Source organism: Podarcis bocagei, assembly GCF_964188305.1.
Source record: "Podarcis bocagei genome assembly, chromosome: 14".
Classification (NCBI taxonomy): domain Eukaryota; kingdom Metazoa; phylum Chordata; class Lepidosauria; order Squamata; family Lacertidae; genus Podarcis; species Podarcis bocagei.
The window spans coordinates 39,719,261-39,737,598 of NC_138139.1; the positions used below are offsets into that span (position 1 = coordinate 39,719,261).

Consider the following 18,338-nt stretch of genomic DNA (forward strand, 5'->3'; position numbering starts at 1 on the left):
ATAATATGCCTCACAATTGCAAAATCAGTTAAGGTTTTGTTGTATTATGATAATAAAATATTTTATGTAGCAGCCGTAACACAGTATCTTTACTAGGACCGAAAAGATTTGCTGATCCTAATAAAAATATTATGCCTTTGGATTCCCTCCTGCCCCCTCTAATAGGCCAACATGTCTATCAGCAATACTACCGTATTGCCTCGAGTCTAATGTGCTATTGAATCTAATGCGCACCTCAATTTTCAGAACCTTGAAACCAAAAAAGGTATTTGCTGGTGAATGTAAATGTGCCATTGAATCTAATGCACACCTTAATTTTTGCAACGTAATTTGGCTAAAAACAGTGAGCATTAGATTTGAGTAAATATTATATTTTAACATTTAGGTCCTGCAGCATAGCTGCACAGAGCCCTTGGGGAATGAACAACATATTCACTAAAACATACACAATGAAACAGAATAAATTTAAACTATTAATCATTGCATTAAAAAACCAAAAGAACAAAATATAAAAACTTGACTGGTAGATTTGATTCAAGTTTCCTCATTAATCAGTAAGGCCTGAAACAGAATAGTTTTCTTTTAAAAGGCTGGTGAAAATCTGGTTGACCTAGGGTGAGTCTTTCAGGAAAAAAATGCTGCTGCAGGAAAAGGACATGTTCCTTGTCATCCTCAATCTAGCCTATGACAAAGATGGAGACCCTTGGTGTATGGGTATGGGGCTCATACTGAAATGATGCTCTCTAAAAATGCCAAAGCCATTAGAGCTTTATGGTTGAGCTTTAAAGAACTTTTAATTGTGTTTGGGAGCCATTATAGATCTCTTGGTACATGTTTTAAGTGCTCTCAGTAACTCCTGATAATGGGGCTGTTGCATCTTGAACCTACTGAAGATTCTGAACAGTCTCCAGATGCAGCTGCTGCCCCACATAGAACATATTGTAGTAATCTAGACTTAAGTTTATCAGGCATGTAGCTAGGTCACCATTTTTCAGGAGTGCTTGCTGCTGACGTACCAGCTTCAGCTGGTCAAGTGCTATCCTTACTGTGACCTGTTGAGGTTCCAGAAACATTCCCAAACGGCACACTTGCTCTTTCCTTGAAACTGCTAACCATTCAAATTAGGGGAACCCTCAGCTCCCAGATAAGGCCATTGATGAATATTTCCATCTTAAGACTAAGCTACTGTTTATTCACCCTTACCCAATCCTGTCATTTACCTCAGGCACCTGTTTATAGCTTTCACCGTGTTATATGATGTCCTCTTGCGCTAAACATCAAGCGAATTTATGCTAGCAAGTTCATGTAAATATCTCAAAACAAAGGGGACAAATTGGAATCTTATAGCACCCAATGAGATGAGGCCAACGTAAGATGCAGGAGAAGAATAATCACAAAGCAGTGCTTCCAATCACATAATGTGACCCAGAAGGAGGTTCAGGAGATATATCATACTTCCTTGTGCATCTCTTGGCAAAGGTAATCAAAATGGTTTCAGTCCTAAAGCCTAATAATGTGGGTCAATATAATCAGTAATATTCAGAAGTCTCAAAATCCTCACATCTCCTAGCATATTAGAAACTGGCAGGTAATTGAGGTCTATATGGGTCATTCTGTCCCCTCCTCCCAAAAAAGTCTTATAGTTGCCTTCAAAGGGGCAGAATACAGTTTTCCACAGAAGAGAGATAAATCTGGTCAGCCTATTCTGACCAATCTGGCCAGCCTTTCCTGACTCACTTAGGATGGGCAAGAGTAGTGTGTACACATGGCTGGATTTGCTTTTTAAAGAACTCTGTATCCTCAGGTAACAACAACTGAAGCTCATTGAAGCAAAATTTATAATTTGAGACTGTGGATATGTCTTACAGTGGTACCCCGCAAGACGAACGCCTCGCAAGACGGAAAACCCGCTAGACGAAAGGGTTTTCCGTTTTGGAGGCGCTTCGCAAAACGAATTTCCCTATGGGCTTGCCTCGCAAGACGACAGCCCATAGGGAAATCTCCGGGACAGCGGGGAAGCGCAGCGCGTCTTCCCCACTGTCCTCGGACCTCCTCCCGCCGCGCGGCATCGGAACGAAGCTCCGATGCCGGGCGGGGGGGGGACGCCTCCTCCCGCCGCGCGGCATCGGAAGGAAGCTCCGATGCTGGGCGGGGGGGGAACGCCTCCTCCCCCCCCGCGCGGCATCGGAAGGAAGCTCCGATGCCGGGCGGGGGGGGAACGCCTCCTCCCCCCGCGCGCGGCATCGGAACGAAGCTCCGATGCCGGGCGGGGGGGAACGCCTCCTCCCCCCCCGTGCGGCATCGGAACGAAGCTCCGATGCCGGGCGGGGGGGAACGCCTCCTCCCGGCGCGCGGCATCGGAACGAAGCTCCGATGCCGGGCGGGGGGACGACGCCTCCTCCCGCCGCTCGGCATCGGATGGCTTTCCTGAAGACTTGGGGTGGGAGGAGGGTTTTCCTTCCCACCGCCAACATTCAGAATGCTGTTCTGAATGTTGGCGGCGGGGAGGAAAAACCCTCCTCCCACGCAAGCCCCGGGAACAGAGGGAAAGCGCTGCGCGCCTTCCCCTCTGTTCCCGTACCTGTCCTGAAGGCTTGCGGTGCGGAGAAAAGCCCTTCTCCGCACCGCCAGCCTGGCAAGCGGTTTCCCTAGGAACGCATTAATTGATTTTCAATGCATTCCTATGGGAAACCGTGCATCGCAAGACGAAAAAACCGCAAGACGAAGAGACTTGCGGAACGAATTAATTTCGTCTTGCGAGGCACCACTGTACATAGCTAAGTTGTGAGGATTGCCCATTCTCTACAAGCACACACACACATACACACAGCCTCCCAAGTACTGTATGTCACAATACTCCACTGGAGCTTGAATTTGATCAGAATGTAAGCCAAGTTGTAATAGGCCTCTTACTATCTGAAAATGTTTCTTTGGATAGAATGACTCAGAAAACAAGGGCTTCAAGTGGATACCAGCCCATGCTTCTTTATATTTGTCCCAATGTCCCTTCTGCTTTATGTTCTCTATTTTCTGGAATACCAGGAAGAGTTATAGATTCAAGGACATGGGAGAAGACTCATCAGTGCTATCATATAAACTGCCTGAGTCAACCCCCTGTTCCAGAGGCCAGCTAGAGCTTTGACAGCTGTAGAAATGAAAAATCATGGGAGACGAGAGAGGCGGGTGTAGCTAGGCGTCTCTCTGGGCGGACCCTGAGAGCCTCTTTTATTGAATATTACAAGCATTGCCAAAAGTGTGCCTGTGGCTGATTGGTTGATACATACACACAGAAACTTGTGATTGGTTAACATAAGTACTAAGGCGGGAATTTTGTGCAGAAAGAGACTTAACAGTTATGTGCAGAAAGAAGACTTCCCTTTAGACAGCCAATGAGATTGACTGGTAACATTTTGGTAATTCCTTGTACCAATCACCTTTAAGGGATGGAAATCTTCAATGACCCATCACTCCCTCCACAGACTAAAGTTATGATATTCTCAATTACCAAAGCAGTATTCCCTACCATCTGGGTACCATCACACTGATTGGAATAAAACATGTAATCCAGAGAATCATCTGCAACATGCATTGTGACAGTTAAACATGGAGACAGACATAAGGTGGCACCATGAACTCAGGAGGTCACAAAAGGGATCTTGAAATTGTCCAACACTGATAGGCTTGAGGACCTCAACACCAATTCTGATAACAAATCAATCAGCCTGTTACTCAGTAGTCAGTCCAGTAACAGAATCCCTGGTTCTCAGCCCTGGCACTGGGCATAATTGCCAGGTTGGTTTCCTTATAAAGTTCCTGTTTGAATGGTGGCCAAAGTGATGTTGTAGAGCAGCAGCTGTTGGCTCAGTTAGCTCCACTCCTTGAATTCTCCAGAGTTGGAAGAAAGGCCAGAAGCAGGGATAGCCCTTAATGCTCTAATCCCACTTCTTCTTTTCCTCACCTGCTCAGGCTTCACTCAAAAGCCCTACCATCCTGTCCCCCATACATTTCTAATAGAGGCATGCTCCACCTTAACAAATAGCATTGTACATTGCTATAACCTGCCCATCAACCTTGTGGTGGAGGGCAGTTTAAAAATTAATAGTACTTAATAGTGCAAATTAATACTACAAATCAATAGTACTTAAGTTAAAATATTTTCCTTGTTTAGCAGGGACAAAGAAAAACAAACTTCACTCCATAACCATAGCATTCTTCTCCAGCTGTCTCCTAGAGAAAACAGTTTCCTTGGGCCTTTGTTCACAAAGTACCCACCACTATATTATCTCCTCCAATCTCTCTGTTTCCTTCCTTCCTTCCTTCCTTCCTTCCTTCCTTCCTTCCTTCCTTCCTTCCTTCCTTTATCCACAGTTTTTTCAAGATGGAAGTCAAAATGCCATACATGGGTTTCCAGAACAGTCTTCCAGACCCATTTAGTTTCAGCATGCAGTTGCTTCAAACTTTGACCTTGATGTCATGCTTGCTCCCTCCAGGACAATTGCTCTTGAGATCACTGCTTAAGGCACTGGCTTAGTCTTTTGTTATCCCAGAGTATGCTGGAGTAAATACCTTCCTTTCCAAGTGTGAGAGACATAAACTACTAAAAAGTGCTTCAAACAGTTGAATATTGCAGATCGCAACACACCAACAATATTCAGATGCTATGAATCTTGATCTAAAGTGTTTGTATTTATGCACTTCCCTGCCAAATGAATGTGGAATTAATTTTCAGGTTATTAATGTTTGGACATCTGACAAGCCACTTCTCAAAGTGTTTTGAAAATTAGGTTAACTCTGGGCATAGTGCCAGTAGGAATGTGAGAGAGGGGCCTCTAGTTATGCTACCCCGTAAGGTTTGATTAAATTGTGAAACCCAAACAAATCATAAGAAAGACAAAGGCTGCATTCTGCACAACTTAAACAAATCTTTAAGCAGTGATTTCATAAAACAAGTACATTTTTATAGGTATCTTTAGCAAGACACGCTGCATTTTCTGTAATGTTCTAATATTAGAAATATGCCACGAAATTAATAATGTAGTTCATGTTTAAACTGTATTGATATATTTAAAAAATCAATAGCTCCAAAGTAATTTTAAAAACATCAACCTTCTCTCTGCATGTTGAATAAAATGTTCCACTCAGTGCACTTAATATTTCAAATAAAAGGTGTTGAAGCTCCCAGCCTGCCTGGAAGTTCCAGTATCTTGCTCAGAAATCTTTTATGCTAATCCTAGGTCTTTGGCTCCAGGCTGAAATTTCTCAGTGGTGAGAGGAAACATGGCCTCCACTTTAACAGAGATGTTATTACTGCACATGTTTCAAACCTGAGTGCCGGCATTAAAAATAAAAAGAAAGTTCTGAAACTGATGTCTTGTGCCAAATCTAGGCATGATGCCCACAGTTTTGTCCTCTGTGCTGCTTGTAGTTTTCTGAGCTGTGGACTCCAGACCCAATATGTGTCTTGTCACAGTTCATGCTGTGGCATGTCTTAGAGCTTGATCCTATGCATGTTTTTGGTTGCAATTCTAAACACATTTTCCAGCAAGTAAGTTCCCCTGAGTACAGTGCAATGTATGTCTGAGTAAACATGTGTAAGATTCTGTTGTTAGCTCCCTATTTACCGTTTATTTAGCTTGCAAGGATTGTTTGCATCCCAAGTCAAAGTGGAGATTTACGCATTGGGGGAGCCTACATTAATGGTGATTTTATTTTAGTAGCAATGAGGTAATCGAATATGCTGTTCTTAGAGGCTTGAAATTTGTCTGCATTCATGGAGACTTTTTGCTGGTAAATCTGCATCTGTGTAAGTTAACAGGAAATAAGTCCTATTTAGCTTGGGGTGATTTACTTCTGAGAAAACACATTGGGCTATGAAAGGATAATAATAAGTGGATACTCGTTACATATTTATTTTAAAGGGCTCTGAGGCACTCAAGACAGATCACAACTAATCTGTGAGCAATGAAAGTTTGATCAAAGCCAGAACAAAAACTACTGCAATCAAAAAAGGCTGGGCAGCAGATAATGCCAACCAAAAGTCCTAGTTTGAGTAGAAACTAAATTAATATGAGATAACTGTGATGCAGTCAAAATATTATCCTTGGGGATGAAATCTGTGTGTGGAAGTGTACTTATATATAGCATGAACATGCATTCTGCATTTTGGATAAATGCATACTTTGAAATGGATATTAACAGTTACTTGCATTGATTACCATAAATATTCCAAAACACTTTGGTTCCTGTCTGAAGATAGATGCTCACAATAAGTGGCCTATGACAGCAGATGTGAATACATGTTTGCCACCCACCTTGTAATACTGTTGTAATACTATGCGGCTGGGTAGTGTTTGTGAGGTTATCATTGGACAATTCTCATCCTATTTTGAATCCCAACAATGGATTCCATGCACAGAAGCCCTGTTCCACACACAAGAAAAGAAGTATGGAAAATACATTATAGCAGCTCAGGCATTGCATGAAACCATTTCCCAACCTTTTTTGGGCAAAGGCACACTTGTTTGATGAAAAAAATCTCGAGGCACACCACCATTACAGCCCCGTGACGTCAGCGCGCAGCGTCACGCCGGGAGGGACGCACGAAAGTGTAAGTTTCAATTTTTTTCCCTCCCCCTTGCCGGGGAACCTCCAAGCTTTGGGGGTGGGGGGGGGAGGAGGCAGCAAAGCGAGGCAGGAAGGAGAGAGCGGCTTGGCTGGGTGAGCTTTGGCGGGGCAGGGAATGAGAGCCGCGAGGCGGGCGCTGCGGACGGAGGCGCTGCCCGCCGAGCTCGCAGGCAGCCAGGCAGGCAGACGGCGAGAGCCCCGCGCTGGGCGGCCTCTCCTCGCCGCCGCCGCCCCGCCTCTCGCCGCCCGACTCGCCCGCCTCCCTCCAGGCAACATCTCGCGGCACACCAGGCAACATCTCGCGGCACACTAGTGTGCCGCGGAACAGTGGTTGGGAAACAGTGTGCTATGGAAGGATAGTCTGATTGCCATGCAATGTAATTCACACACATCTCTGTTCACTCAGATAAGCAAATACTGGTAGATAAGCAAATACTGAAAATAAATGTTAATATATAGCTATCCTTTCCCCACCTCCTTTAAAATGCTTGAGAGAGATCTGCAGTTGTTGTCAAGGCTCTGTTGTTACCATAGATGCAGTTCTGAAATAAATAGAGCTGCTTAGTCCTTTATGGAGAATCACAAATATTGTATTAGTGGCACAGCCCTTCAAAAAGTTAGGACCTAACAAGAATCTAAAGAACCATAAGCCACTGTTTTCAGCAGGATGACACTGCTTTATTTTGCTCTTTATTGTCACTTTTCTATGTATTTCCACTTTAAACTTTACACATTTGAAAGGTGCCTAGAAGAATATGCCTTCTCTTCTTTCTCCACTGCTTCCCATTTTTAAAAATACAATATTTACATGGTGCTGCAGATTGATGACCAAGTTTCCTCAAATTATTCAGTGGGCCACAAAATATTTATTGTATTTCTGTCCTAAAACTTCCAGTGGACATCTGTCAAAGAGATAATTAGGTTCATGCCCAATTAGCTTCACAAATGCTATACCATTAGGCATTCTCAGTCTCCAACTCCACCTCAACATGTAATCTTTTGTTTTAAGGTGTCAGATCACTTTTGGCTTAGTTTTTTTAAAAACAAAAAGCCAAAATAACACAATGGTAGAAAAAAACAAAGAAGGAACTTAATGGGTATTACCCAACTAACTTACTCAGAGTAAACCCGTTGAAATCAATATATCAGTAAGTTAATCAAGTATTTAATATTTTGGTATATTTTAATGTAAAAATATATTTTGATTATTACTGATACTCAGTATTGTGTGTGTGTATCCTATGACCATGATGGTCAAAACAATAAACTGTACAATGCAACCTATGCTTGATAGGACTAATATGGGATACAACTCAACTTTTATAAGTACTTGTACCCAGTTTATTTTTTTTTAAGATATGTTCAACAAATTCCAGGAACTTGAAAGTTACCATATCTGGTCTCCAATGCTGTAGCAGGGTCCTTCATATTTGCATAATACAGTGTGCCACAAGCAAGAAAGCAGAAGAGGTTAGGTCTTGTATCAATAGACTGAAGGCGTTCATCTCTACATAGTTCCATCCTTATTCCAGACATCATGATATATCAGTATATTGCGATGTTGAAAACCGGATATTGCTCAGCCCTAGTGATGAGACATCTTTCCATTGTTAGAATGTGAGTATTTAAGCAGTCAGGGCTCTTCACAAGATCCATTTGTTTATCTGGGTACGAGGTTTCATTTTGCTGGGATATGTATTCATCCCTGAAAAACAGAGTGTCATCTCTAAGGTGAAGTTAAACCTAGTATGCACTTCCATCAAAGGTGTTGTAATAATCACATGCTGCCAAAACTCTATTGCTTCATTTTGTATCATTTTATAGTCAACCCTTCCTTGAAAATGCTAAAGGCAGTGTACATTATTCTCTTCCACTGTCCCATCTCTCTCTCTCTTTCTCTCCCTCCTCCATTTCAGTTGCTCTGTGAGAGAGGGACTGGCCCAAGTTACCTAGTGATCTACATTTTGGAGTAGGAATATGAACTTGGGCCTCTCTGGTCTTATTATCATATACTTGTCTGACGTCCACACATCTAGCTAGTAATAGAGTCTTTAATTTGATTTTTAAATACCCATTTAGGGGTCCAGTTGGTGAAAAATGTGCATTTATCTTAAATCAACTGAAGAGTAAACATTTTCATTGAACCAAGTGCAACCTTTCCTTGTCCCTTCTTAAAGAGGTTGGCAATGGCATATAGAAATGTAGTTAATTGTGAGCTTACCAGCTAAGAAGGATTTTATAATGGATGGTTTTGGTTCCTGGGATTCAAAATTTAATGAATTTAGGCATAATACTCAGCCATGTGCTTATGCAGTTAGGGATTTTGGGTTTTGCTTTTAATAGAATATTAATCTCAAAATAGAAGATGTGGTGTGCATTGAACCTGGTGTGATAGTGTGAATTCTGGGAATTTTCAGTGAAACCAATGTATGAGCAGCATTACTATTAAAGATACATAGGTGTTCTCAACACTTTGGATACTACCTTCATCTTATAACCTAAGAAAATAGCTGTGCAAATATGTTTAAAGTCCTTTTTCTGTGTTTTTTAAAGCAGGTATGGAGAAGCATGTTTTTCTCTGTACATCATCCTTCATTAAGGCATATGAGAAAGAGATTCAATATACATATTAAACTGAAATCTAATTATTAACTGAATTGCTGTTTTTGAGTAGCACTTGCAAGTGTTGCAATTAAGTGATACAATTAGCTTCCATGGAAGCAGATTCTTAGGTGTTACCTTGGTTGCAAACTATTCTGCCTGAAATGGATATTGTGTTATTTGTTACATAACTACTTTTAAGTTCCCCCGTTGATCTGTTAACAACTGATCAAGCTTCAATATACCGTACTTCTCCGTGTATAACACGAGGTTTTCTTTAAAATAATGTTTGAAAATGGGGGTTGTCTTATACACTGATAGTGCATGGGGGGACGGGTGATTGGTTGCAGCCGCGAGCAGGAGCTTGTCAGCGGCGATTTGGTGTGTGATTGGTTGCTGCTGCAAGGGCTGCTTTGGATTGGCTGCTGCTACGGTAATTGTGTGGGTGATTGGTTGCTATGGAAAGGGCTGTTTTGGATTGGCTGCTGCTGTGGCAAATGGGTGTGCGATTGGTGAGCGGGCACACTTGTTGGATTCTGCGATGTGAGCGATTGTAAGCATTTTCATTCTGATTAGTGATTTTTGGCATCCCCCCCAAAAAGCTTAACATCCCTGGGCAATCCCCCCAAAAAAGCTCAACAACTCTGGGCTATCCGCCCCCCAAAAAGCTCAATAACTTTGTGCAACCCTCCCCCCAAAACTCTCAACAACTCTGGGCCATCTCCCTCCATTTTCTTAAATTTGAGCCACCCAAAATAGGGGTCGACTTATACAGGTTATGTGTGTTATACACAGAAAGATATGGTATATTATCCTGCATTGATTGTTGTTGTTGTTGCTACTGCTGGAAACTGATTTCTTTTCCAGATAAATGCCTGTTTTGCTTTGTCTCCGAACACAGAAAATTGTGCTACTGTATTTACACTATTAGAATAAATGTAATTCACAGAAGTCCATGTACAGGAGAGATGTTCTCAAAAGCAGCTGGAAAAGTGTCCTGTTGTGCACATAGGAAACAAACATGAATTTCCTTCCTCTGTAGTTTAATTCTAACGTTTTCCTTGCTTTGTTTGAATCAAGGGCTTGCTGGATGTGAATAAACAGAGCAGCACCTGCAAATTTGTCATAAATGGAAATAGCTTGATAGCTAAGCATAACAATGAAATCATAAAGAAATTTAACTGTTTATTAAAAGCTCAGTAAACATCTATCAGCATTAAGAAAATACATGAAAATACTGTGAAGGAGAGGAAATATTGCATAAGAGTTTATGACCATTTCATGTGGGGATTCCATTCCCAGCCCCCACATGAATTGACTGGACGCATATGAACACACCCTACCCTGTTATGCCTCATTATGCCCCACTCCTGTTCCCCTCATTATGCCCTTTTAGTGATGTGCTTTGTGATCTTTTCTGTCAATTCCAGGTTGGGTGCTGTGCATGTGTCTTTCAGACGTGCATTAATCAGTCATTGCCTGTATTGCTTTTAGAAATCAGTGATGATGCTTTTAGAAATCAGTGGTGTCTCTTTATGAACTGTCAGCTTTGAAGGCCTCAGCATCTCCTATAGTGTTGGAGAAAATAGTTGGATTTTGCAGAAAGCTAAATCCATAATAGTAGTTTATAAGTGTTTATTGCAGTGTTGTAAATTGGATATTCATGAACTTGGATATGAATGGAATATGGAGTTAGTGTTTCAGTTCATTTTGAATCCAGTGTCCGCTAATGCTTGTACATGGAATAGCAAAGTGTAGATGTCATGATATCTGAACTGGACCATTGTTGTGCACTTTCTCTTTCTTGCTGTATATTTTGCCTAAGATATGTAAAGGTCTTTGGAAGTACTGAGTGCAAAACATCCCCAGCCTGGTGCTTTCCAGGTGATTCCCATCATCCCTGACCATTGACTATGTTGGCTAGTACTGATGGGAGTTGTAATCAAAAACATATGAAGGGTACCCGGTTTGAGAAGGCTGTTGTAAAGGCTAACTACAATGAAACAGCCTGGCACCTTTTCGTATGTGACTTTTCCCTAAGCAAAAACTATGCAAGCAAACTTTTGTGAACTAGTACCCATCAGTTTCACTAGCTTTGTTAAGATTGCAGTATTGGAATTTGACAGTTGGGAACTTCCTGTATCTTTTTGGCAGATGCTTGGGCATCAGAAGATTATATGTAGTGGAATATTGGTGGTCATTAGTATGTAGATTTGGAGTGTCAAGTAATGGGTGAATGAACACGTTTTGCTGTTAAAAGTGATAGGCCTGGCAGCAAATATTATTTGTATTGTTGTTTTTTACCTTCTTTGCCACATAATTCATATGTATTATCAGACTTTTCTTCTGATAGTGAATTAGGGCTGGAAAACCTCAGATATCTGGGGCTTAAATGCCTAAAGATCTGCTTCTGGTGTCTAGGCATTTAAAATATTAAATCAGTTCTGTGTAAGGTTGGCACTTTAAAAACTTTGGTGCTGGCTTCAGTCAAAGCTGGTGTTTCCCTGTTTATAAAATGCCCTCCCTAGTGAGATGTGGCTGTCCCCATCATTATTAACTTTCAAGAGGCATTTGGAAACACTCCTGTGTATTACCCAGGCATTTTGGTGACTGAAGAAAACTGTTCCTGGGAACTATGAGATCACTTCATGAAACAATGTTGTTAACTGGAACTGCTTTTAGAATGCTTTTAACTGCAGCTGCTTTTTAAATGTTTTAACTATAATTGTTTTTAGGATATTTTAATTGTTTTAGTATTTTTTCATATTTAAATTATGGGTGTGTTTGCCACCCTGGGCTGCTTTCGGAGGAAGGGTGAGATATAAATGCAATAAATAAATATGAGAACCTGGAGAAAAACATAGTGCTATCTTTTCTAGAGCTATCTATGACAGTTTAAAACTTGCTGCATATAATTTTTGAATGCTTCTTTTCCTTGGAATATCCTCAGTTGGAGGCAGCAAGGCTTCCAAATGCCAGTTGTTGGAAACCACAGGAGGAGCAAGTGCTCTTGTGCTCATGTTTCCCACAGGCACCTGGTTGATGGGATGCTCTGAGAATGGGATGCTGGACTAGATGGGCCATTGGTCTGATCCAGCAGGCTATTCTTATATTCTTACATTCCATGTTGAAGGCTATGTTTTGGAATTTATGGTAAAGCCATTGATCACTTTCTTGGCCTTCCTATTTTTCACATGCCCTTTGTAACAGTTGTCGAAGAGAGCAAGAGTTATTTTGCCTAATTTTGCCTTGGTTCATAACATTTGTTTTCCTCCAATCAATGCTCTTTTTATATTGCGTATATCCATAGCAATAAGAAGTGAGAGTAACTGGAGCAACTGTTGCTAGGTACTGTGACTCTGTTTCCAAGTTTATATTAGAATTCATAAGTACCCCTTTATGAATAAAATAAGAAATATAATAGAAAAGTCAAATAAAGCCTAACTTCATTTATATGCAGATAATTTGACATTTCAGTCAGAAGAAATTTGGATTTCCAAAATGCATCTTAGCAAGTGATTAATTTTTGGCATTTTAAAGTGTCCTAATTTATTGTTTCCCTGCAGTTTAATTTCAAATGGAGGCAAAGGTACAGCAAAGCTGCTGGTACACTTCTAATTTCATGTACATTTATTAACATGTCTCATTGATTTTAGTGGAATTTAGTTCCATATGAGCATATGCAATTAAATTGAATTTTATCTTATTGATGGAAATGGTGCTGAAGTCACTAAGCAATTTACATTTGTGTAAGAATTTTAATAGGAATTCTGCTCTGAAAAGATTCTCCTAATGATGTATCTATTTCAATGAACATGTGGGAGTTTGGGGAATGTATAATGTCATAAAATGGGAGCAGGGTTATGACAAGCTATGCTTTCTAAAAGCTAATTATTAAGCAGTTAGCAGCTACATATGATTGTAAATTTGATTAAACCCCAAAGCCACTTCTCTTTTTCTATACATGTAAATATAGTTAACCTTAGAGATGCACTTGACTGTTTATAATGTACAAAGAAGCACATTTTCTGGAACATAAGCATGGAAATCTCCAAAATCTGCTTTCCCGCTGCCAAAAATAGCATATAAGTTAAGGAAACATGAATTAATGTGCTTTAGCAACCCTACCCCTCAGTTCTTTAACCTGGTAGTCTAGGCTCCCTATGAATTTTCTTTATTTGAAATTGTATATTACAGAATTAGCTGTGCTTTACACACTTTTACACTAAGCTTTCCCAGCCTTCTAGATCCTTTGAATTCCCAACAGTGCCACCTAGCATGGCCAATGGTCAGGAATGATGTGCATTGTAGTCCAAAACGAATAGAGGGCAACAAGTTGAAGGAAGGCTGCTCTACATTTCTGCTCTCTCCCCATCTGGCAAAACTAGTGGTTGGGATCCCAAACATGTGGTTAGTCCTAGAGGTTTTAACCGCTAGGAATTTCATATCTACCACCAGAACCTAACCTCTTTCACAGCTAAATGATGCTCTTGACTCCCAATGTGAATGTGGCTTTGTTTAGTTGAATTATTATAGCTTTAATATTATTATTATTATTATTATTATTATTAATAATAATAATAATATAAAGCTTGACCTAACCAGTGCTATACACTTTAATCTCCAATTTATTTCAGTGGAATTGTTAAACATGTGCTTAAGCAGAGAACATTAAAGCACAGATGGTAGTGGCACTGTGACAGAAGAAAATGTGTTTCTTCTATAATAAAAAACATTAACTGGAATATCTCTGCATCTGACCCACCAGGAAGTGGCCCCTGTGCCACTCTGGTATCCTATGAATCAAACATCAAATGTTACTTCTGGTGATAAATTGTGGGACTTGAGACTCCAGCACACCATGGGTGAGCAGATGGTTGAAAGCATGTACACTACACATTTTTTAAAAAGTTGACTGTTAAGAAGGCAGCGCTTCAGATGAAAAGCCTTCCAATCTGCAAAGGCTTTTAAAGGTAATCACCTGCACTTTGAACTGGGTCTGGAAACAAATTGGTAGCTAGTGCAGTTGTTTCAACAGGGAAGTTACATGCTCCAAGTAAGCATCTCCATTTAATAGCCTGGCTGTGGGAGTATGGGAGGTGATGGTGGAGTGGCTTGATAGCCAGCAAGATGAACACATAATTTTCTAGCTCCTGGTTTTATCTGCTAATAAATCAGCTTATCAGACCTGATGCTTGAACTGAAAGAAATGCATTAAAACATGGACAGTGAAACAAAGATCTCAGCAACAGTTAGATCTGAGTTTAAAGTCCCACATTCCCATCTGAAATAGATTGGAATTGCTAAGAACTTAGGGAGACAAAACTGAATATTACATGGCAAAGAGCTACCTGAAGCTGTAAAAAAGTGCCAAACTTGTGGGGAAAGGGCCAGGCGACGGAGAGTACAGATTGTGAAATTAAAATGGGAAATTATTCAGGCTTGGACTTAGAGCTAATATAGGGAATGCTGTTAGAAATCAAATGGCCAGTGAGAAATAGAAGAGGAAACACAATGCACTTTTTACTCCACTGCATCAGTTACAGTTGTCCTGATGTGAAATTGAAAGAACATGACATTAAGAGAGAGGTCTCCTGGAGTGGACTACTTGCATAATTTCTATACCCTTGCAAATGGTGGTGGTTAGCCACAATAAATCCAAATGTCACTAGGTAATGGGGGTGACTCAGTGCCCACCCCTCACAACCATCCTCAGCCCACCTGGTGGCAAACAGTGTTGACACATCCTAATGAATCTTCCAGACTTAAAGAATGGCCACTACACAAATTTTATACTGCTTATACAGTAGTGTTTCTTGTCAAATCAAGGCCACAGTAGTATATATGAATTTTACTGGCACTCATTAGTGACCTTGGCTAGGACAGAAAGAACATTTGACTGTGGAATAGAAGGCAAGCAAGGCTGGATAATAAAAAAGGCTTCAAGAGGAGAGATGAGTCATAGACATACAAAGATAAAAGCTTTGCAAATGATACACCCACAGAATCTTATCATAAGCAACATTTTACTTTAGCTCCTATTAATGGGAGTTTTGAGAAATTATGTAAGAACTTTAAAGGGCTCACTCTTAACTTGATGGGAGGTTATGAAAGAGAATATGTAGCCAGAATATTCCACTTGGGAATCAGAAAGCTTTTTAAAAAAAATAATAATAATATGCTGTTAATATTAGTAGCTCCTTACTTTAGCTGGACAGCTGTTAAGAGTTGTATGGAAACTAAGAGTTGTATGGAGACAGTTTGTAAAACAAATCCCAATATTTGATTATTATTTTTGCCTTTGTGTCTATTAAAAAGACAAGAAATGTATATATTTGCTCATGCTTTAATAACTACAGGTTTGTATAACAGCATTATAATATGGGTGGTTTTATTTTCAATCCCTTTGCTATGAATCCCTAGTATGGAGTTTACTCTTTCATAGCAGTAGTGTTTTGCACTGACATTTTCATCAAGGCATCTACCAGCAGTAGCCAAGAAGAGTCCCTTTTCTGTTCAGTCATTTGCAATCACCTGTATACATAATTAACATTAGTTCTTATGTGGTCCCCATGGAGAAAGGTATTTAAAGTCACCTGGGCTTCCTTTGACACCTTAAAAAAATTACTCAGATTATGGTTCTAGATTCAGATAGGTGGCCATGTTGGTCTGACGCAGTGTGTGTGTGTGTGTGTGTGTGTGTGTGTGTGTGTGTGTAGTCCAGTAGCACCTTAGAGCAGTGTTTCCCAACCGGTGTTCCGCGGCACACTAGTGTGCCGTGAGACACCGGCTGGTGTGCCGTGGGAGGGAGGCGGGCGAGTCGGGCGCCTAGGAGAGAACAAAACCAAGTGAGCAGCGCGCGAGAGGGAAGCGACCCGAAAAAGAAGCGCGTTCGGAGTCCGGAGGCACTTTTGGGGCTGCGTACGAAGGGAGGGGAGGCACGGACGGCGGAAGGGGGCGGGGCGCGGTTGCAGAAACCCGCCAATGCTTCCACCTCATTGGGAAAGGGAAGGGGTTGGGCCACCTAAAGCTCTCCGCCGGGGCCACATCCTGCCTCCCAGCCCCCTTTCCTCCACCCACGGAGGGAGGGATGTTTTTAACACACACACCCACCCACCCCGCTCACAACCCTTTGGTAGCGTTTCTCCAATCTGAGGCGAGCGCCCGCCGACGCCCCCTTCCCCTGCTCAGTCGCGCAAAAACCGAAGTCTCCTCCCTACCCCTTATTCCCTCAAACCCCGTTTCCATAAGGGGGGGGGAATAACCCCTTCCGTCGCGCGCAAAGCCCAGCTCCCTCCGCCCTTCGCGGTCTCCTCAGCACTTCAGCCAGCCGTTTACACTCTCGGAGCCACTGGGCAAAACTCGCTCTCAGAAGCGCGCGCGCGCGCGGAGAGAAAGAGAGAGGGAAACAAAGTTAACTTGTGGGGAGAGAGAAAGAGCGAGCGGGAGCTAACTTGTGTCCAAAGGCAGATACAAAGTAGCCCCCCCCCGCCCCGAAGGCGACCTCTCTTGCTCTGCTCCTCTGGGGTGGGGAAACCAACTCCACCACGCGGAGCAGCCCCGAGGCGGAGAATTTCGCCCCTTGGTAATGTATGCATGTAAATGAGGCGGGCGCAAGGGGTGGGCGCGGAGAGGAACTCGCGCCTCTGAGGCCGCCGCCTCCTTCTCCTCCTCCTCCGCCCCCCCCCTCAAACCCAGGCGGCGGCGGCAGGAGGCAGCAGCGGCAATAACAGAAGCAGCTGCGCTGACAACAACACGTGTTCGCTCGGGCACCATGGAATTCGAGGAGCTGGGGATTCGGGAGGAGTGCGGCGTGTTCGGGTGCATCGCCTCCGGCCTGTGGCCCACGGAGCTGGACGTGCCCCATGTGATCACGCTGGGGCTAGTGGGGCTGCAGCACAGGTAGGGGACACGGCGGTGGGGGGGGGGAGACGGTCTGGGGAAGCGGGGGGAGGGTGGGTTGCTTGCGAGACAGCGGAGGAGGAGGAGGCCGGCATGTCCGGGCAGCAGCAGCAACAGCAGCAGCAGCAACTCCCGGCGACGGCTCCTCCTCCGCCCGCTATAGCCGCCACCAGCACAACAGCCGCCGCCGCCTCAGCTGCCGCCGTCCCTTAGTCCCTCGCTCTGCTGCCTCCTCCCACCCCGGCAAGGGGAAGGGAAAAAACTTTCACTTTTGTGCGTCCCTCCTGGCGTGACGCTGCGCGCTGACGTCACGGGGCGGGGCTTTAATGGTGGTGTGCCGCGAGATTTTTTTCCGGTAAGCAGGTGTGCCGTTGCCCAAAAACGTTTGGGAAACACTGCCTTAGAGACCAACTAAGTTTGTTCTTGGTATAAGCTTTTGTGTGCATGCACACTTCTTCAGATACAGATTATGGTGTCTGTGAAAAATGGTACTCAGTTGGGCTGTTCTTAACTTGCTATGTGAATACATACTTTGTTTTATTGTTTTATTGAGAGCCAAACTGCATATGCAAACTGAACCTCATGACACGTTTTAAGATTGAAAGTGGAGAAATGGTGAGGAATGGGAAGGGGGGAACTTAATATTTTACCTGATTGCAATTTCCAGTTTCCTTGCATCAGTTCCTCCCTGTGGGGGGAAATATCCAGGGGAAATGGGAAGTTTTGCATTTATTTCTTTTACCTTAAGCTTAGTTTCAATAGATTATGGGAACTAGGGGGCTGGGCCCAAAGACTTCAAGATAAAAGAAGGTTTTGCAAAGGGTTCTGAAGTAGGTAAAGGTAAGGTAAAGGACCCCTGGATGGTTAAGTCCAGTCAAAGGTGACAATGGGGTGCTGCGCTGATCTCGCTTCAGGCAGAAGGAGCTGGCGTTTGTCCACAGACAGCTTTCGGGGTCATGTGGCCAGCATGACTAAATCGCTTCTGGTGCAACACACAGGTGTTCTAGCCTACTGTTTTGGGCATAGGGGGGAGCAAAGGAGAATGAACAGAGTTGTCTGAGGGAACAGAAGACTTTTGGAAGGAGCTATGAATGGGTAAAGATAGGTATCCATAGGAGGAGAGAGATAAAGGGGCCATGATGATAGGAGGCTTTGAAGGTAAGAATAACTTGTGGATCTAGGTGTAGTTATTGAATATCTGCATGTGATTA

The 18,338-nt window shown here is 42.6% G+C and overlaps 1 protein-coding gene across 5 annotated transcripts in view; it reads left to right on the forward strand.

Annotated features, from left to right (window-relative positions):
• Positions 1 to 18,338, forward strand: part of MRTFB (myocardin related transcription factor B) — a 120,164-nt gene that overhangs the window by 29,878 nt on the left and 71,948 nt on the right. Inside the window, exon 1 of one of the 5 annotated variants that reach the window (XM_081170322.1) lies at positions 14,068 to 14,198. The exons of the other annotated variants lie outside the window; for them this stretch is intronic. The gene's annotated coding sequence lies outside the window, so the exon portion shown is untranslated. Of the gene's footprint in view, positions 1 to 14,067; positions 14,199 to 18,338 lie in introns of those variants that run through there. 5 annotated transcript variants of the gene reach the window in all.